General features: G+C 40.4%; 1 long non-coding RNA gene and 1 pseudogene across 1 annotated transcript; both read right to left on the bottom strand.

The window, feature by feature from the left end:
- Window positions 1-521: 521 nt before the first annotated feature.
- LOC139029439 (uncharacterized) lies at window positions 522-2047 on the bottom strand. The gene is made up of 3 exons (XR_011481738.1): window positions 1265-2047; window positions 1088-1159; window positions 522-879 (listed from the first exon to the last, which is right to left on the bottom strand). It is a non-coding gene; the product is annotated as an uncharacterized lncRNA (long non-coding RNA).
- A 141-nt stretch (window positions 2048-2188) lies between these two features.
- Window positions 2189-7422, bottom strand: LOC111982680 (E3 ubiquitin-protein ligase TRIM39-like; annotated as a pseudogene).
- Between the last annotated feature and the right edge of the window lie 2094 nt (window positions 7423-9516).

Raw genomic sequence — 9516 nt, 5'->3', positions numbered from 1 at the left:
TTAATGAAGCCTATGGATTGAGTAGAATATAATATAACTTTTTGCCAAGGATGCAAGTCGTATATACATGTAGTTATTACCATGCATGAGATCCCCACATTGTAGCCTGTACATTTAAGATATTCACTGATCATGTACTCTACCTTGGCAAATAAAGGTGCAGTTCAGGTATGAATGTCTGTGATAATTTTTCAGTCATATCCAATACCAGGAGTATCAAATTCCAGTCTTTGAKTGATGCTGTGTCTGTATGTATGTATTACAATTATACACTTCAACAGTGCTTACCAATCTTGGTCCTGGGACATCAATGGTTACACATTGTAACTAATAGACTAGAAACAGGATTTAACTAGTTAAAGGCTGATTTGTAYTTCATATATACAGAAATATAATTTCAAAAACAGAATACTACACTTCCTATGCYTCATGTAAATAGTCTAAAACCAGTTCATCTGAATATCTAATGCCCTTCATCAGCATTGATCTGAAACAGGATAGGTGTAGTACTTCATCAAATGAGAGACTTAATTTCAACCAGTAGAGAATGTGAAACACTTCATTGAAAGAAGTTCTTTATCCAAGTGTTATAAATACAAGTTCAATCTGTACTTCAATGCACATCTGTTGTGCATTATAAAAACAGAGGAAGAAAGAGGAGGTGGCGAGAGAGGTGTAAAAGACAGAAAGGGAAAGTGGTAAGAACATAGGAGCAGGGAAGGCAGCATACGATTAACAAATCACAGTGCAACCCAAATATTATCTCAGTTCATCAAAATTACATAAGTGTCTCTAGCCGGCCCYAAGGTTATCTTAAAAGCGGGTGAGGTGGCGATGATGGGACTAGGGMTTGGCATCCTCTCTCACATCAAAACATATCTGCAGATGAAAGACAGATGAACAGAGAGAGTATGTTTAAGCCTTGTGTTTTTATTTTTTATTCTAACATTGTTAGTCATCATAATAATCAGGAGGTGAAATGCAAAATTGACCTTGAATCATTAACTCTGGGAATACTGCATCTCTATCTGTATTTCAATATAAAGTATCTCTTTAACAATAATTCCTGTTGACCTGACCAAGTGACCTCTAATCATGCTGTGCCCTCTATGTAACCAGTTCAGATGCGGGAGGGGTTCACCGACACAGCTGATATAACCTAGAGGATTTATGGAGAAGAGAGGGATGAAGTGAAGGAGAGAGACTTGAGAAAATAAGGTAGTTAAAGAGAGTGTTCAACAGGAGTCTGTGTGTGCGGGCTCACCTGGTGTCCACACCACAGTAAGTGGCTGCAGAGTACTTTATGCTGAAAAACATGAACGGACACACAAGTACAAACAATATAGCATAGTTATAGAAATAATGAAGTGTCTTACTATTCTCCATGGTTGGCCCTCTTGCCTATTATTTGAAGGTGGAAGGAGCCACAGTTATACACCTGAGCCTGCTTACTGCACAACACAATCCATCAATCAGATTGATACATGGGTGTGTAGGTGTGGGTTATAGGGTGTCTAATTGTTCTACATTCTTTCAACATGGGTGATTTAAAKTAGCCTGTTTTGTTTTTGTGCAGACATCACACCCTTACCTAAACAGCACCCTCYCCTGAGAAGTAGAAYTCAAAGGGAGAGAAACTGGGAATTGAATAACTGCAGTTGARATAGCTAASTAAATGGAAGAATTKTCTTATTGCAATGTGAATGGCTCTTGAAAGAGACTTTGGTTGTGCATTGTGTAGTCTATAGTGTTGCCAGGAAACAGCACCCTCTTCGAAGAAGTAGGAGGTGAAGATCTCCCGCACATGGATTGCCTCTCTTGCTGCATTGTTGGACCCCATCCTTGAAACATCCTGTAGAGCAGCAGTCTTCTCCTCTGGCACACGGCAGCGAGCTGCAGATCCCCTCKTGGTCCTCGTGTCCATCCTCATGAAGTTATGCAGGACACAGGTAGCCTTCACACACCTGAATTCCTCCAGGAGGCAGTCCCAGATGGCCCTGGTCACCCAAGTTTGCAGTGCCCTACACGTTAACTGTAGGCAATAGTTTTGAAGGAATCTTCAGTTACAAGGTATCTGTAGGAATATGGAAGACAATGTAATTATTAGACTTGTACGTCACCAGGTCAATGTGGATTACTAAAGTGATAACATTGATTTAACATGGATTTATAGATGCATGGGCACACATGTGCATGTGTAGCATGTGACAATAACAGGATCATATCAAGGATAGCATCACAAATGAATACATAAATACCACTTGAAGCTTGATGATGAGTTGACCATTTGAATCAACTGTGCAGTGCCAAGGCAAAAACAGAAATGTGCACCCCTTTGYGTCCCCAGGACCAGGTCTGAGAACCCCTGCTCTTCATTGGGACCTCTTCATATGTAGAKAGGCTTTCATAGCTTTCTTTATCTGAGGACAGAAAACCTCACAAGAAACAGACTTCATTATAGTCATATTACACCGCACTGAATATTATGTTACTATTATCTCCATCCTCACTTCTAGGGACAGGAACTACACAAAAGTACCTGCCCTACCCAAAATAGCCTACTCTTTCACTGACAGTTGGTGCTGCTATCCTATCACCCTCCTCCATGGCTGTTAGCTAGCAACCTACAAATGCATTTGGAGTTTGTTTTTTCCAGTGATGAATACATCAAGATAGCTAGCTAATACGAAGTTAGGTAGATGGTGATATTTCATTCACTTAGCTAGCCATCTATACAGTATGTTAAGTTGGCTAGATAGCTAGCTAGCCAACTAGCTAGCTCATTTAGCAGSTCATTTGAGTTAGCCTGCACTGTAGCTAGTTAGCTAATAATARATKTTTMTTTCATTTTCGAAAAGTATTTACTTACTTGAATAGGTTCTCCCAGTCATGTGGACAATTGGAAACAGGGCAGCAAAGTTTGTTTGTCAATAAAGAGTTTGAGAACATCACTATTGAACTATGTACCCATTTAATAACCAGACCTTCATACAAACTTGCTATGCTGAATTCTTGACACACAATCYAACATGCTGCTGGATGATGCCATATACTGCCAGCACGCCCACAAGTGATTTACCGCTATCTAGTGTACATTCACCGTCAGTCTAAATAATTTCTCAAAATCATCAGGGTTCTATTCTGGCCAAGAAGAGGAGATACCACAACACTACACAGGTCTTACAGTGTGTGAGGGGTGGTGAGGGTCATTCTGTTCCTCTGACCTACCCCAATTACATACTCTAACTGTCAGGACCCGGTGTGAGAAACAGTCACTAATAGTCGGCAGAACCCAGAAGATGAGGCAGATACAGCAGTACTAGAGACGGTGGTTTAATAAAGGAAAAAGATCTTCAGGCAAAAAATATAAATCCACAACGTCAAAAGTAATAACCAAGAGAAAAAATGAATATCCTCCAAGATACAAAGAAAAACCACAAAGTGGTAAGAACAGCAGGGAAAAAACAAACCTCAAAAGAATAATCAAAAATAAACAAGAACAAAACCAGAGTACCTCAGGAAAATCCAACTTGAGAAACAAATGGTCACAGCATGGCTGGGGCTGGGTYCTAACATACAAACACAGAGCAAAGAACTGAGGAACACTAAGGGTTTAAATACCTACAAGGAAATGAGGCACAGGTGCAACTAATAACTAGAACAAGGGAAAAACAAAAGGTTCAAAAAGGCGCAAAAAGGCGCAATTAGTGACATCTAGTGACCAAAACCTGAATAATCCTGGCCAAAACCTGACACTAACATGTAAAACAATAGGTCAGTTGCTTTCTTTCATCTAGTAACTAATGTACAGCATTACATGTAAAAGCCCACTGTTAAGTAAACACTTTATTAAGCAATTGATCAATCAAACTATTCTTAACCACTTAAAGATTGGTGGTGCATTAACTTTTTATTTCATATTTAAAATGACAGAGGGATCACAAGACAAAGGTCATATTCTTTTAAAGTGTGGAATTACATTTCGTACCACGGCCTCCTCTAAAGAATGACAATCAGCTAACCATTTTGGAGATTGACTTAAGAGATGATCAGAGGAGCAGAGTTTTTACCACCAGCATTATTACAGGGGCTGAAGTATGGATATAGTTTTTCAGTGAATATGCAACCAGTGTAAGAGTAGATATGAGACCTGGCCTCCACATCATAAAAGGACACCTGACCCTCCTCATAATCCACAAACACCCCCACCTTCTGMGGCTTCTTTCMCAATGAGAGGGTAACAGGGTYTCCTGCATTGGCCTTGTACTCATTCCCATTCCTGAGGACCACAGTCCAGTATCCATTTTGAGGCTTTAATATGATCTTTSCCTTCCTGTTGATGGACTCTCTGGCCACTCCTAAATCCCACTTAGTCTTCCCCTGGACCGTCACCTCATAGTAAAATCTGCCTGAGAAGAACCCCTTCTTTCCCAGGACACAACAAATAGAATCAAACCTTTCTGGGTTGTCAGAGAGTTTCTTTAGTGTGCCTTCATGTCTCACTTGTTTCCAATCCTCAGAAAGGGTGAGTTTGGGATATGCTGTATCAGGGTCCAGAGTCACATCCACTGTATACAGCTGAATCCTCTTTAACTCAGCATCACACAACTTCCTCACCTCTCTCATAAGTGCCTCCTCAAGCTGAGATACAGCTCTCATCACAGTCCCTACACAAATATCACGTGAACACAGATCTCAGACCAGTCCTTGGTGTGTGGAGGGGTGCACAGAGATGGGAKGCTCTGGAGGAGGAGAAAGTGGTCCTCAGTGTGTGAGAGCTGCTCCAGCTCAGTGCTTCTCTTCTTCAGCTCATTGATTTCCTCCTCAACGTCTTTAATGAGCCCTTCAGCCTGCCTCTCTACTGCTTTCTGGTTTTCCTCAAACATCTCAATGAGCTCAGCCTGGCTTCTCTCAATGGATCGCACCAGATCAGTGAAGACCTGCACACTGTTTGATATCTCTCTCTGTGCCTCTTTCTTGCTGAGATCTACTAAGTGTTTGATCTCCTGAACCTTCTGCAGTCTCTCCTGGATCATCTGCTGCACTTCTGCCTCAGTCTTCCCCAGCTGAACCTTCTTCTCTTCATACTCTTCCTCTATAGGGACAATGTCATGAGCCATATGGTCTGTTTTGAAGCACAACACACAAAGGCATGTCTGGTCAGTTCTGCAGAACAGCTCCAGGAGTCTGTCGTGGTTCTTACACGTCCTGTCTTCCAGATTCTCCACAGGTTTGATCAGCTTGTGTCTCTTTAAGGCTGGGACTCTCTGATGAGGCTCCAGGTGAGTCTCACAGTAAGAGGTCTGACACACCAGGCAGGACTTCAGGGCCTTGAGCTTCGTCCCAGTGCAGATGTCACAGGGGACTTCAAGGGGTTGAACAGGGCATTGATCTCGGCTGCTGGTGGCCTTCACTTCAACTGACTTCCTGAACTGAGCAGCCATCTCAGATATGAAAGTATTGATGCGAAGCACAGGTTTTCTATGGAATTTCTCCTTACACATTGGACACAGGCACAGGTCATTGCTATCCCAGTACTGTCTTATACAGGCCTTGCAGAAGTTGTGTCCACATGGAGTGGTGACTGGCTCAGTGAACACATCCAGACAGATAGAACACAAGAACTGGTCTTCAGACAGGAGACTGCTGGAGGTGGCCATATCTAGACAGATCAGAGGTGAAAAAATAAAGCATTTCCTGGGATCAGTTGGCTCTCTATAATACAAACTAATGACGAAACAGACAACTTCAGAGAATATATTTTGAACAGGGTAAATTAAAAAAAGATTCAGGCAATTCAGAAAGTCAAATGTGGAAAAATGTTGACTGTGGAATTGGAATTTCAGTTGACCTTCTGAACTCAATGAATTGGTTCAAATGATCGCAACCAATCTTTAAAAATTATTAATTTCAGTGCATTTACCAGGATACCAGCCCATTTGAATATCTCTTACCATAGATGGGTTTGTTGTTTAGCAACAAAACCAACGTGTGCACAACTATGGGGCTAAACACATGGTGTTGGCTTAATTGTTGATGTGTAAACTATATTTTGTCTTCAATATTTATTGAAAGCATAAATTAATTTACACAGTGAGCACTTGTCTTTCAAATACCTCATTACAGTTGTTGGTTAGATAGCTAGCGTATTTTTTGCCATATTAGCATAGACGTGATATCAGTCAAAACACCCCATAACAAGACATGCGGGCTATCCTACGAAGAAAGCTAGATCTACTCAGGGTTTTCTAAAGCTKACAAGCTTCAGTTAGCTTRACATTGAAGCTCAGGCTTCATCTGTACTATGACGGTGGATATTTCTTGCCCGGCTGCCGCTAACTCTAGCAGTCTTGTAACTGAGCGTGCATGTCACACGTGGCTGGTCGAACGCCAAACTCTTTATTGAGACAATGTTGAAACCATCAATCCATGGGCAAGTRAGTGCTGAAATCAAAATGAAGGAAAAGTTATCTATCAAATCTAGCAGGGAATCTGATTTCATTGGTCCTCAACTCGTGTCTCAGTCATTTCATTCYGGGTAAGTGGAGTTATCCTGCCCCGGAGCAGGTTAGTTCTTAAGGATTCATTGCCATAGAAATTTAATCTGGCTAAAAAGTGAGCCACTTTCGTATGACCMGTTATCCAGAGTTGTACTCATAGTTGACTAAAGTTACTTGGCCAACTCCTCAAACCTGCTTTGTAGGATATCTCTCAGGTATCAATAAAAAGATACAATGAGCTGAAACGAGCCACCTACGATTCCCCACATGGTAGCTTCTTGTCATTGTTGATAGCTATCTGGCCATGCAGAATCACACATTGAAGTGCGTGCATTGTTTTTGTGAAGTTGTCAGCTAACCCATCTATTTCATTGAGGGGAAATGCCTTTACCAAAGGCACAAGTGTTTAAAATTGCAATATGTTAACTTTTTGGGCGACCCACAAAATTCACATAGAAATGTGAGTTATAGATTCATCCTAGATTTATAATTCTCATTGAAAGCAAGTCTAAGAAGTGGTAGATTTGTTCTGTGTGTGCTATTTCTATACTTTCGGTTTTGTACACCAACTTCAAACAGCTGAAAATACAATATTTTTGGTTATGCAAAATATATTTCACAGCGGTTTAGATGGTACACTGATTATCTACACTATACTTGCTTGTTTTGTCACYAATTGAAATTAGGCGAACTATTAGAATTTTTGCAACCAGGAAACGGCTGCGAGATTTCTGTATAGTGACTCTTTAACAGATGATCAAGCTACAGTATGACGTGTTTAGTTGGCCAGGTTAACCTTTATCTACTCACCTGTGTTAATGTTGACTGTTCTTAAGATTATTAAGAGGCCCACAGCGATAGAAGACTGTAGCTGTGTACAGAGATTTCTGAAGAGGAAACCGTTTCCGTGCCTGATACATGTTTCTTCACTTTACTTTCATTTTAGCAAAGTGAAGTTACTCAGCCACTCCCAATACTGCTGTGCTGTTTGGCTCGTGCTCTTCTTAAAGGGACAAATGTTATTTATTTACATAGGACTGGACTCTCGTTAAAATGGCACATTTTCCTGCTCTCTAATATCTCTTCTCTTCTGTTCTCTATTAAATAATAGCCTTCTGCTCATATAGTGTGAATAGTGTTACCCGTGTTTCTGTATGAAATAGCAGAAAAATAGCTGGTGGAGTGAGATCTGTCCTTCCTCTAAGTGGTGCATTAGTAGTGACTAGGACACTGGACGGGTCAGTAAGAATTCACACCAGACTATCAGGCATAAGTTCCACAGTTTCAAGTGCCACAGGACAGCAGTCAGCTGTATGCACCAAACTACGTATTATCATAATTGCAAGAAGCAAACAAACARTGCCACAAATTCCAGCGAGTCAATCACACATACCAAAGTATGAAACATATCTCTTTTCATCACTATTTATGTTTCATTTGCTGAAATCTGAGATGCAACCTTTTATACTTTTAAAATGTTTTTTACCAAACATTCATGTGCTTACCTGTAGCAGAAGCACACACACACCAATTTTAGTAACATGCATTTTAATTTCAAAGTGAGTATTTCACCAATGCCTTAGTGATTTTAGTGCCTGGATTTCTCTGAGTAGGCTCCATGAATAGCCTAGATGTTTTGGAGAGCTGACCATCAACATGGTTATTTCAAGGTTATACCAACKTAATTTTCCATGACAGTGTGTGTGGGCTGGAGAGAATGCTGGCAAAACCCACTGCATTTTAATTAACCACTACATAACATTGATATGCATGTACATGCATGGAGCAGAATCACTCCAAGGTAAATCTTTTGATATTAACAAAGGAGGACAAATTGTGTCCCACCCCCAGCCCAGCCTTCAAATCATTAACAGTACTATAGAGTGCAGTACTGATCAAAACATATTCTGGTCGATTTATGATCACTGTTTTCTATCCATTTGAGCATGTAGACAAGGCTTTGAGAGAGTAGTAAATTACCGGCATGTGCTGTTAAGTGTGCATTGGACGTTGAGAGATTCCTGTTGCAAGCTTGAAAAAGGACATCAACATGGATTCTGAAAGTGGTCTTTCTAAGAAATGGGATYAAAAGGGAGAATGTAATCAAAATGAAGSCTTATGTGGACAGCGCTTAGTCCTTTTAATACCATTGTGCAATTTCAGTTTGTATTGTCCTTACGTCAGCTTGACTCAGTAAAATTGGGCATTAATTTATTCTGTAATCTTTGCCTGCCAAGAGGATAAAAACAACAGTGTTTAAGAATTCTCCCTATACGCAGAGTCTGACAAATGGTAAATCAGAATTATTTTGTACTATTTTTTTTCTGCTAGGCTTTCAATCTACTTTATATGTATGTTCCCTATAACAATAATAATTATATTCATGAAGTTACTAAAGTTGACTACCCCTTCTCTTCGGTAGTGTAATTCAACACAATTCAACTATGAAAAAGTAGCAAAGGTAGCAGGAAACAAAGTTGATGAGATGCTGTCACTGTTGTTGCTCTGATGCACTGTGGGAAGGTGTGGGCCACCTAAGTGTGGATTGCACATTTGAGAAGTTAACGTACCTCAACCAATGAATAATATCACACTCATTATCTTGATTCTACGTCATACTTTTGTACTCTCTGTATGTTCTCTGAATAAGGCTCTCTTCATTGCACACTGGTTTCCACATTCAACACAATCAAAGTCAGAAGTTAGTGTAGCCACACATCACATAACACAGTGCCATTAAGCTTGGGTACTAATAAGAAAGCTTGTTCCACAAAGAGGATTCCAGCYAAGATGAAAGAAGACAGGAACGCTCCATATAAATTAAGCAAAACCGAAAAAATAACACCAAACACATTATGGAATTGAGAGAACATGAGACGATTCGTAAAAAGAGCACGTAGCGTTTAACTATAAAACACCTCAGACGTAGGAAGTGCTTCATTATAGATGAGGGTCTGAGTGAGAGATATGGCAGAGGGGCCTCCATCTTGGTCTAAGCCTTTTCCACCTTATCTGA

This window comes from Salvelinus sp. IW2-2015, linkage group LG3 (genome assembly GCF_002910315.2).
Source record: "Salvelinus sp. IW2-2015 linkage group LG3, ASM291031v2, whole genome shotgun sequence".
Lineage (NCBI taxonomy): Eukaryota > Metazoa > Chordata > Actinopteri > Salmoniformes > Salmonidae > Salvelinus > Salvelinus sp. IW2-2015.
This window is presented reverse-complemented; position numbering and strand designations above follow the sequence as displayed.